Genomic DNA, 12,182 nt, shown 5'->3' with positions numbered 1-12,182 from the left:
GACTAACAGAATGCTACTGTGATTAGAATAAATTATTAAATGAAAAAATACACTTTTTGGGAGATATTCTTAACCCTGCAATAATGTAACCAAGAACCACGAACGCAGGTTTCACTATAAAAACCACCCTGATCAAAACAATGGCTGTGGGTGGCTCTTCCGCAAAACAAACAGAAAAGCTGAAGGGGGCGAAAGACTCAAACACCATTTCATCTAAAAAGGACCTTATCACCTAGACTCCTTGCTTATGCAAATTAAACTCCAAAGACCATCTGAGCCAAGGGCTATACTTTGATATTTAGAAGGTGATCACACTGCTTAAACTCACTGCAATTTGGGATTTCTAAAATGCATTTTCCAAAGCAAAAACAAAGTGTGTTTACTTAGTTCAGCCTTGAGGGAGAAGGGCTCCCGGTCCAAAGCTTAAATATCTTTAGCATAGATCTCTGAAAATCTATAAATACGGGAGAAAAATAACTTTTCCAGTAAAAACCAGATATTAATATCTTCATATTTCTTCATTAGGGAGACCTTCATGTAAAATGCTTCAATCCATTACTGTGACTGCACATTCTTCACAAAACAAAACACAGCCCCTGTGCTGAAAACATAGCTGCAAATATGCAAGTGTTTAGACGACCTCAAGCTCAAGTCTTCGAAGGGTTTTACCAGCCACAGAGAGAGGACATTAGGTGGGACGCGGCACCGCACAGTGCATCAATTCTGTTAAACGCTGCACGTTTACTACTGAGAGGTCACAACTCCTAAAAACACCAGTAGTCATTCCAGCCCTTTATGGAACAGGAAAACATTACTAAACTTTTCATTCCACATGTTATGATAAAAACACAAAATTATTAAGTTGAGAACTTTGTGTTCTCCCTCACTGTGCTCTTCCTCACTCTCATTTTCTATCCACATAGTGAAAGCGTCAGTAGAATTTAACTCACGATTAAAATCTGGAACATTGAGTTCAGTTCAGTGTCACATTTTTAAAATATTTTTAAGAGATCTCTAAATTGCAAGCATCTTTTTTTCCCCCCTGAGACAAGGTCTTGCTCTGTCTCCCCGGCTGGAGAGCAGTGGCACCATCCATAGCTCATTGCAGCACCAACCTCCCACGCTCAAGTGATCCTCCCACCTCAGCCTCCCGGGTACCTGGGCGTACCACCATGCCCAGCTAATTTTTTGTATTTTTGTAGAGATGGGTTTTCACCATATTGCCCAGGCTGGTCTTGAGGTCCTGAGCTCAACTGACCCACCTGCCTGGACCTCCCAAAATGCTGGGATTACAGTTGTCAGACACTCTGCCTGGTCGGCAAACACATGAAGTTGTCAAGAGATTACGAATTGCAAATGAGTTTTTTTTGTTTTGTTTTGTTGTGAGACAGTCTTGTTCTGTCACCTAGACTGGAGCACAGTGGTGCAATCTGGGCTCCCTGCAACCTCCGCCTTCTAGGTTCAAGTGATTCTCGTGCCTCAGCCTCCTGAGTAGCTAGGACTACAGGCATGCACGACCATGACCAGCTAACTTTTGTATTTTAGTAGAGACATGGTTTCGCCATGTTGGCCAGGCTAATCTCGAATTCCTGGCTGCAAGTGATCCACCCACCTCCGCCTCCCAAAGTGCTGGGATTACAGGCGCAAGCCACCGCACCCAGCATAAATGGCTTTTTAAAAATACTGTATATTAAATAAAATGTTGAATGAGTTCTAAAATTTCAGACATTCCAGATAAAATTTAGAACAGGAAAAAAAACTCTCAATTTTTCTAGTTCAATTATCATAGCCATGTGGGTACTTTCAAAAGCCTTCATTCTTACACTGAAATACTAATGAGTAGATCCTGTTTATTTTCTGGGTGTATACTAATTCTTTGCGACCCATCTTCATATGATTTTCAGTATGAATGGAGGAAGCTGTGACCCTAGAAACTGAGCAGCAGCCGTAGGCTTGGTAGATGTCATTTAATTACTTCTGCTAACTCCATTTATATGCTGCTAGCTTTCACTGGAGCTGCAATAATCTGATAACTCTAGCAAGACATAATTTAAATATTGCCTTCACGTGATCAACGACTGGTTCCAATTTAACCCTGAGAATGGTCTTTACTGATAGTGACCGTGTGGAACTACAATCTGACTTTTTCAGAAAACTTTAGCATGTACATGATTTAATCAATCCAAAAATAGATTCCTGAAGTGTTCTTGTCCTTAAGAAAGTTAAACAGACGTCCTATTTTTCAAACAGCCTCTATATAAAACCTGCTTATCTACGTGAACCTATAAAACATGTCTGTTGGCATCATGAAGATGACGGGTTCTAGTTGTTCTGTGCTCCCTGGAGCAAGACAGGACAAGTAGGCAGCGGCTGTGTGCCTGTTCCTGGCAGGGGGAGGCACTCCTGTGCTATTCTCTTCTTTCCCCTCTCTCTATATTCCTTATCCTCCAACTACTTTCTCCTCATCCACATTCCAGGGCAAACTTTGCCCAAGGAGAAGGCCAATAAACAGACTCCTGACCTCTTGTGAGTGGAGATCATCTCATCTAATGTATTTTTCTCCACACACAGAAGAAACTTAAATGACATCTTGGCAGAGTAGCCAATAATCAACAATGGCCACTTCCTCCACTCCCAAGTTGGTAAGGCTTGATTTTATATGTTGAATTGGGCTCCCTGTATAATCAGATTCCGTCAACCCTTCACTAAATGACAGGCCAGGAAAGTGAATGTTGCATGTATAGCAAGAAGACGGAAGTCTTCAGGGAGAAAAGTCCATCTTCCCTACTATTCTTAAAATGTTCTCTTCACCTGTTCTCTCTTTTTACCCCTCAGAAGAGATGCCAACCACCCTAGCTGCAAATAAAGATACTCTGATGCCACAAAACCTCGCCTCTTTTACAGCTCCTCCCACTCCTGACACCTTGTGCAGAATCCATACACACACACAGGTTCTTCCCCTACTTGAAAAATAAACTTGGCCAGGCGCGGTGGCTCATGCCTGCAATCCCAGTACTTGGGGAGGCTGAGGTGGGCAGATAGATCATGAGGTCAAGAGATCCAGACCATCCTGGCCAACTTGGTGAAACTCCATCTGCACTAAAAATACAAAAATTAGCCGGGCGTGGTGGCACACACCTGTAGTCCCAGCTACTCAGGAGGCTGAAGCAGGAGAATCGCTTGAACCCAGGAGGCGGAGGTTGCAGTGAGCTGAGATTGCGCCATTGGGTGACAGAGACTCCGTCTCAAAATAAATAAATAAACTTCATCCAAACCTTCACTTCTTTCAAACAAACACTCTTATTCTTCTCTTTTTTTTATACTGGCGAAGATCGCAAGAAAAGGAGTTTCACGGCACCGCCCTGGCTTCCTTAGAACTCCCTCTGCGCTAAACACTTCTCCACCGAGATCCTGCAGGCCACCCTGGCAGAACAGCTGTTCCAGCATCACAAGCTAATGTCAAACCAATGACCTTTCTCAGTGCTCATCCTCCTTGATTTCACGACACCTTTGACACTACTCACTTCCCTCCCCAACACTCCTGATCTCTCATACAGTCACAGAGTCCCTCAAAACAAAGAGGCAATCTATAGGTATGAAAAATGAATGACAACATTCTCCTGATTCTCTTCCATATTCTTGTACACTCTACATTGACTCACCTAAAATGCTAGCATTACAAACTTTTCTTCCAACTCTTCTTCCACATGCATGTATTACCACCCTTAAAGATCTCATCCACTCTGCCTCCAATCATGAAGGATCGGTGCACCAAATCTAAAATCTCAGCTCTAATCTCTCTCAAACGCCTTGTAACACTCCTCCTGAAATACCATCAAACCTAAGTTACATGATTGGCCTTCACTACAGGGGAGTTCTGCATCCATGGATCCAAACAACCTCAGGTTGAGAAAGTCTTTAAAATAAACAATAAAACAGTAAAAATACAAATAGTACCCCATTTTATATAAGGGACTTGAGCATCCTCAGATTTGGGTATAAAATCCCAAATCTCCCTTAGAGACCAAGGGACAACTAAATAGACTTTTCACCCACTTGCCATTGCAAAATAACAGCTCTTCCAGTGTATTTTCCAATCTCACCACTTACCAAATCAACCAAGTTTGCGAACCAACAAATCAAACAAAAAGGAAGGGGTTGGGAGAACATCAAATGTGAAACCTAGCTCTAGCTGTGTCACTAATCAACTGGGTGAATTCAAGGAACTTGCTTAATCCTTTCGACTCCATTTATTTAAGAAATTGAAGGATGGACTAAAATCTTTATAGTCTCCTGGCTCTCAAACCTTCATTTCTTAAAAGTCATCCAGACTTGACATTTCTTTCTCAATTTCTCAAAATGGTTCCCTTTGCATTTCTGCTGCTGCCACCTAGTTCGAATGAGTATTTTGTTCATGCAGAGTATTCCGTTCATGCAGAGTATTCCCACAGTCTTTTGGTATTCCTGCTTTCTGCCCCCAATCTCAGTCAACCTATTCAAATTTCTTTGTGACATTATTCTTTAGTTTGAAAATATTCAGTATTTCCCCTTAGCCTGCTAAGTATATTCTTCTTAACCTTGCATTAAAGACCTTTGATAATCTGACCTCTACCTAATTTCCTAATTTCCCAACACTATTTCTTATTTCAAAACAAAAAGGGATACTTCCCAGACTTGCAGCAAGTTCAGTAACCAAGCTGTCTTGAGCCAATAACACCACCTAGTGGTGAAGGCTCTAAACTAATGTAACATCTTGACCTCTTCTCTTCGGAAAGTAATGCAAACATCAATCTTTTCTTTTTTTCCCGCCCTCTACTTCTCACATACAGCTTATTTATTTTCACCTTTCTTTTCAACATTTCCTTCTTTTTCTTTCTCCTTAACCACTGCCTCATAAAAATAATAATCCCTTTTTTAATAAGATTATTTAAGTCATAGTCAAGATTATCTGTTCTACCTAGGCAAAAAAAAGAAGCCAATCCTTTTCCTAACATAACATGGTATGATGAGGTCTTCAGAATTTCTCTCCACTCATCACGCCACAAGCCACACTATGTTTTCTATAACTTGCTTTGCACACATCATTTCCTCTGCTTGAATTGTTCCCCTCTGAATCACACTTCCCTCAGAACTCACATTATTCTAAATCCACCTGCCCCAGATCGCCTAGTTCAATGAGGTGCTGCTATGGACCACCTTGACCTGGATGGATCTCTTATCACACAGGTCTATAAGAGACTGTGTACTTGTCCTCTCCCTTATCAGACTACAAGCTGCTTGAGGGCAGGAAACATGATTTGTTCACTAGATGTTGTGTCTGGCTCAGTGTTTGACACAGAGGAGGTCCACTATTGTTGGATTGGTAAATGGACAGATGAATGAAGCATTAAGAGTGAGAAATGGGAGGCAGGACTGTGTTGGGGAGGGGATCTAGAGAGGGATAACATAGGAAAATAAAACATCCATCCTTCTCAAATTAACAGAAAATCCAGGCGCAACCACGAGGCCGGTAACAACACTGCAGACGGCTGCTCTGTAGAGGACTGATTTCCAGTAGCTCAGAAAGAGGTCACCACCCACCTTACACTGCCCCAAAATTGGCAATAGATAATGTCAGATCAGTGTCTGTTTTGCAGATTATCACGAAGCTCTATCTTTAATATTCTATGAAGGATACAGATTAAATCATGACTAATTTTCCTAAGCAGTGTATAGAAGACTTTATTATTTTTACTTTATAGACTTATCTTCACATACATAATGAACCCTTGGAATTAAGCAAGAATTCAGGCAACGTATTTAAATCTGGGACTTACAGTAAAAGAAAGATGACTTTAAAAACTTAAGTGAAATATGCAGATTCCTCATCAGAATATATTTTTGAAATGAAAAGTAGTTCCCCTCAGACATAAGAGAAAGTGGCAACTTCCTGATCTTAATTGACATATATCACTCATTTCAAAAACTCTTCTCCAGTGTCTAAGGATAAATGAGCCCTTGCAAACTGAACAATTAAGTGAGACCAAAAGACAGAGGTTGGCTTCAACTTCTATATAATCTGGTCAAAAGAACAATTATCTACTGCAAATCCCCACTCATAAAGATTAAACAGCACATCTAGCCTTATGGCTCCCTGCTATTAAATCAGGTCCTTTAGGCTACAAATTATGCTACTGAGACAGAATTTAATGCAATAATAATGTACTAATTTGATTTGGCTTACTGATTCTACGTAAAATCAGCCAAACTTGGGTGGAAAGCAAGTGGGTAAAGCGTTAAAACATAAATCTCTAAGATCCTATCCACCTCTAACATTCAAAGAAATGACTGCTTCAAAGGGGCCTCAAAGCAAAGTCTAAAGGCAATAGAAAGGTAGAGGATGATCAGGGGAATGAAAACAGAATTAGTTTGTGCATAAGATTTTTCTTTTCTTTTCATTTATTTATTTTATTTATTTATTTTTGCCCAGGCTGAATTGCAATGGTGTGATCTTCGCTCACTGCAACCTCCGCCTCCCGGGTTCAAGCGATTCTCCTGCTTCAGCCTCCCAAGTAGCTGGGATTACAGGCATGCGCCATCACACCGGGCTAATTTTGTATTTTTAGTAGAGACGGGGGTTTCTCCATGTTGGTCAGGCTGGTCTCGAACCCCCGACCTCCGGTGATCCTCCCGCCTCGACCTCCCAACGTGCTGGGATTACAGGCGTGAGCCACCGTGCCTGGCCATAATTTTTAAACATTTTTCTTTTGGCACCTGTCCGGACCATGGATTTAAATGATCTACTAACATGATAAGAACCCAAAGGGGATACTTCCAGTGACTAATTAAAAGAAACAAATGAATATACAGGTGGCCCAAAATGATTTTATAAAGTCCTCTAACAAACTCACTTCTTTTCAGAGTGCCAAAGAATTTGGCTCATTTAAGGTGTTCATTTTTCAAAAAATGGGTATACAAATGCAAACTTTATTCAAATCAAACCTTACCTTACGCTTGTTAAATGCCATGTTTAGCATAACTCAAGGCTTATACCAATTGTTGTTTTAAAAAATTACATAGTGTTTCAAGTATTTTTACATCTTAAATACGAAGGAATAATTCTAATTGTGGAATCAGAGCTGTCTTCCTAAGACAAAAAGACAAAGACAAATATCACAATTAACTATTAACTCGAGAAACAACTTTTCAAACGTCCCTGTAACAACTGTATGTGTTTGACAGCATAACCAAACTCATTAAGAACAGTATGAAAAACATCACTATTACCTAGTTCTCACACACAAATTAAACTATCGAAACCTGTATCTGAATATAAGAGGTATTAAGAATCTGCTTTTGAAAAAGAAGTGAATAGCTGAAGGTCATTTTCTTTTCAGCCTTTTCTCATATTAATAATCACTGTTAATATCCACTTAAAAAAATCGCCTATATCAGGCACCCGGGAATTACTTAACAAAAGCCACTTAATGAAACCACAGTTCAGACACACGAAAAAAAAAAAAAAAAAAACTTAACTGCATAGAAAATATTTATGAATTTACTTTCCTAACTCATACAATTGCGTCCTTGTTTCCAAAGCCTTGCAATTCACATCAGCGGGAACAAAAAAATCTAACACACAGCAGAAAGTTGGCTCTGTAAAAGAAAGCACTGAGGTTTTTTTTTTTTCTTTTTTAAGCAATGAAAGACCAAAACCTCTTTCTTTTAAAAAGATCTTAAAAGTTCCTCCTCCAGAGAAGACAGAAAACACTGACAAACCGCACATTGTGCAGATATTCAGCCCCAAAATGCAACCTCGCAGCCCTTCACTCCGCAGTCCACCGGTTGCATCTACACCTCCAAGCAGCGCTCCTGCAGGGCGCAAACACCCAGGGACCCACGGACCCGGCAGCCCCGCGCGGGCCTCCCGCGTGCACTTCTCAGCGAGAGGGTCTTTCGCAGACGGCGGGATGCCCCAGGAGACCGCGAGGCCGGCGCAACGCGGCGAGCTCCCGGGGGGAAGGCGGCGAGCCAGAAAGGATCGGACCCCAGCAATGGCTCCGGGCCGGCCCCGCGCGATCGCCTCCTCCCACTCCGCCGCCGGCACCCCACTAGCCAGTGCTGAACTTCCCAAGGGGGAAGGACCGAGTCACTGCACCCTCCGCAAGGTCGCGCACTCATCGGTTTTCGGCAGCGCCGGAGCCCGAGCCGGGGACCGGGCGGGCACCCACAGAGCCCGCACCGCAGCGCGCTCCACGCCCTCGCCCCCGCGCCCCAGCGAACTTACCGCAAAGTTGGTCCGAAGTGGCGACGGCACTCTGGGGGAGCTCACCTGCCGTCTCAGCGCGCCCCCGGGTGGGGAGCGGGCCTGCCGGGGGTCTCGCCGGGCTCGCGCGCCCGCATGGTACCTGCCGCGCGCCCCGCTCCCGCGCCGGCTCCCCGCGCTCGCGCCCGGCCGCCCAGCTCGGCGCCGGCGCCTCACGCTCTCCGAGTGCAGGAGATCCCTCCGCCCCGGCCACGCCCGCCGGCGCCGGCGCTCGTTTCTCGGGCGCGGAAACTCGAGCCGACTTTCCCCGGCGGCAGGCTCGGGGCCCGCGGGTCCGGCCACGCCGCCCCTCCCGGGCCCGAGGATCCCCAGGCCCTGCGAACGCCAGCTCCGTGCTGGGAGACGAGAAGGCGCCCAGCGTGGTCTAGCGCGGCTCCGAGGGGCAGGGCGAGGCTTGTGATGCCGAGGTTAGTTACGGCCAACCATTGGGGCTGTGCAAGGAATTGGGGAATACTCCCTGCCTAGAAAGGGAAACGTTAGCTAAGCTCAAAAAAAAAAAAAAAAAAAAAAAAAAGCTGGGGCCTAATGAGAAAGCTTCCTAGAGGCATCCCTTGAGCTTTTCCATAGCCTTCTGGAAGTCCCTGAATCTGCATTTGAATGGCGCGGCTCCGAGTCCGCGACGGTTTGGTGGGCTGAAGCCGTCCCCCAGGTCTCCAAAGGAATGCAGCTAGGTCGGAATCTACTTCCTCCTTCAATCCACACTGAGTCCCCAGAAAATGGAAACGCTTCCCCCGCGACCTTTTTGAGCCGGGTTAGACCCCAGGCCCTCCCCGCCGCCGGCGCCTGGCCTCCCCCGCTGACACCCCGGACGCCCAGGCCTGCGGGACAAAAGGCAGCCGCGGCGTCCCGCGGGCTTCCTAGCCCGGGAGTCGGCCCCAGGGGCCCCGGAGCGTGACCCCAGGCCGACAACTGCAAGTTCCTAGGCAGAGGGGAAGCCCCAGCGCCCAGACGCCCGCTCCGAGAACACCCCGCGCCGGGCGCCCAGCCTGAGCGTCCCGGGCGCGGAGCCCATCCCCGGCGCGGGCAGAGCTCCAGCCGCAGGCTCGGCGCAGGGCGGACTCGGCCGAAGCCCGGAGAGCCGGAGGCGCTGGGACGCAGCCCGGACTAGAGGGCGGACTTGACCTCGGAAAGTTTGTGGGATTCAGGCATTTTAACACTGGGAAGACAAAGAGATCCGATTTCCCTGGGACCGGTGGAGGGAGCTTGGCGGGGAGGGGAACGGCTGGGCAGTCAAGTGTGAAAGAATTTCCTTGCTTCAAAGTTAACGCAGTCACCTTATAAGCCATCTTAGAGGTGACCGGAAAAAAAAAATAATAAAAGTGTCTAGCAGGTTATGGCTGGGAAGGAAAAATAAAGCCTGCAAGATGAGTGTGCCGATTCGTAGCCCTATATTCCCTGCCCACCAGTTAGAATACACAGATTCGCGCATCCAGCAAATGCAAACACCATCATCCAAAGACGTGTTTGCCACGGCCATAATTGCTCCAAGTGCTTACAGGTCAATTTCATACATGGAACACCTCGAAAGTGGGTGACCTGATCTCCAAGCCCAACCGGCTTGTGCCGCTTGCCGAATTGTAACTCTCAGCAAAACCCAACCACACCGGAACTCCAGCCGTTTCCTGGGAGCGAGGGAGCGGGAGTAGTGCTAAAAGGGGAAAAGAAGAACAGTAAAAAAGTACAAAGATACCATTCCCTGACATAAAATCACGGGATTTGTTTTAAATGGCACAAAAGAATTCCTGGAGAAGATGACCATTAATTAATAAATAATAACGCTTCCTAGGGCTTACTAGATGTTTTACATGTTTGGGAATCCCGATTTTCCAGGCTCCCTGAGAAATCTCTGCCTGAAAGAAGTTGCACTTCGTCGCCACAGGAGCCGCCGAGAGCCAGGGATGGAGATTTCAGACTTAAGACTCAGCCACGATTCTACTGATCCTTAAGCGCCAGCAGAACGAAATGGACATGCCTATTAGCTATCACAAATCGAATTATTTTCATATGAGAGAGAGAAATGTGGTTCAAGTTCCACATTTGTCCTTTAAATAATCGACTCTCCCTAACCCTGTTCCCAAAGGCTCGTGGAAATTAGGGAGGGGATTGGGGAGGCGGTTCCAGAAACAAAACGCTTTCCTCCAGCACGGCCTCTCCATCCAGTCCACCCAAGTTGATTTTTGTAACTCATATAAAGAATGGGCCTGGTGGGTGGGCAGTGAAGACTGGGGTGAGCAAGCGCCCACGTCGCCGAGCGCCGGGGAGGTCCAGGTTCGCCTCCGCGCAGAACCCGGCAATGAGCGCGCCTCGCCAGGTGCCCGGACTAGAGGGCGCTGCGCCCCTGCAAATCTCGCAGCCCCGATGCGCCCTCCCTAGGCACCATTGCTATAATAAGTTACATTCAAAATAATGCACAAACAGCATCGCCTCTCAAGTTCTTTTGAACAGTGCTCTATATGTATTTTATGAATTCCCAAAGCTATGCATACGAATCTTTCATCGCCGAGCCGCACAAAGCCAGAGGGATGCGCAGCTCCTGGAGCCGAGAACCCGTAGGGCGCACACGCTTCCCCGCACTCGCTTAGAGCCACACACCCCACGTAATTTCATTTATGTTTAAACTTAAATGCCAAAAGGCATGCACAATTTGAACAAAGAACTCACCAGTCTAGCCGAGTCCTGGGTCCTGGGCTCTAAAGTCCCCGGCAGCTCCGTGATCCCCACGCGATGTGGATATGTGTTAGGAGCCGGGTTTGAAGTACCAAGTTTGCCTCCCCGGGATCTTCAACATGTCCCTAACCAGACTGCCATCGTCCGTGCCGCCGGGACCCAGGCGGCCGCATCTCCGGAGGCTTCCGACCAGGGCAAACTTAAGCACCAAACGGAGGCGAAAAGAGAGTGCGCGGGGCCGGAGCGAGGGCCCGGGAGCAACCAAGTTTGTCAGGACGTGCCCGGGCAGCCAGCCGCCGAGTTGAGGAGTTGCGGCCGGCGGCTGCGGCGACTCGCTGCCTCTTTCCCCGCTCCCTCCCTCTTGGAGGCGGTGGGGGAGGGGAGGTGACGTCAGCGCCCCGCCTCGCCCCCCGCCCCGGGCGCGGACGGGATTCTCCGGCTGGGCGCGCCACCCCGGCAGTCGCAGCAGCGGGCGCGGCGGCTGCGTGGGGTCCCGGTCTCTGCGGTCTCTCTGGCCCGCTGCAGCTGTGGCGCGGGTGAAACGCCTGCCCTCCTCCTTCGGCAGCGTCTCCTAGGCGCCGGCGAGCGCGGGCGTTCCTCGCACTCAGCGCCTGAGCCGCCCGGAGCCCCGCTGCGCGCACCTCCCCGGCTCGCGGAGCCCCTCCGGCGGCGTTTCCCACGCCGCGGACTGCAGGTGATGCTCTTCCTCTTCTGCAGCTGAAATTCGTCGCGACGTGTCGCCTGCCAGATTTTTGCTGGGCGGAAGCATGAACAGTCTCTGCAGACTGGCCTGGACGACTTGTACTTTGTGGCCCTCCAACTTCTGGATGTGAAAATTTTTTTCACGACTTACGCTCTTCGTGGTCTTTGTGTTGATAATCAGAGCCTTATTTTTGTTTTCAAATTCTTTCCCAATGCTCCTCTTGCCTTGACCGTACTCTGAAGCTTATAAGGTTCTGAGAGGAGGGGGCGAAAGGATAGGGGAGGAGCCAATTCCCAACGTATCTTACAAGTCTTCTGTAGTGATAGGGGCTAATACACAAATCACTGTCTCCTCCTCGAAATAACATCCATTTAGATAAATGCAAAGGCTGTCGAGGGTTAATTTATAAAGGATGCGTCGTCTTTATGTAAGTGTCCAGCCTCCAGGAAAATATCTGCTGTGGAATATATTTTTAATGCCACTAAAGTACCAAAATACCTCCTGAAC

At 47.2% G+C, this 12,182-nt stretch overlaps 1 protein-coding gene across 9 annotated transcripts in view; it reads right to left on the bottom strand.

The window, feature by feature from the left end:
- The window catches only part of FAT1 (FAT atypical cadherin 1), a 147,635-nt gene extending 136,106 nt beyond the window's left edge, over positions 1 to 11,529 (bottom strand). For 6 of the 9 annotated variants that reach the window (XM_021939042.2, XM_021939049.2, XM_021939047.2 and 3 more), the window contains exon 1: positions 10,967 to 11,529. The gene's annotated coding sequence lies outside the window, so the exon portion shown is untranslated. Of the gene's footprint in view, positions 1 to 8,266; positions 8,466 to 10,966 lie in introns of those variants that run through there. The other 3 variants (XM_021939048.2, XM_021939044.2, XM_021939043.2) reach the window with 3 other exon arrangements.
- Positions 11,530 to 12,182: the final 653 nt, after the last annotated feature.

Source organism: Papio anubis, chromosome 3, assembly GCF_008728515.1.
Source record: "Papio anubis isolate 15944 chromosome 3, Panubis1.0, whole genome shotgun sequence".
Taxonomy (NCBI): domain Eukaryota; kingdom Metazoa; phylum Chordata; class Mammalia; order Primates; family Cercopithecidae; genus Papio; species Papio anubis.
Note: the sequence above shows the minus strand (reverse complement) of the source record. Positions and strands in the feature narration are given on the sequence as shown.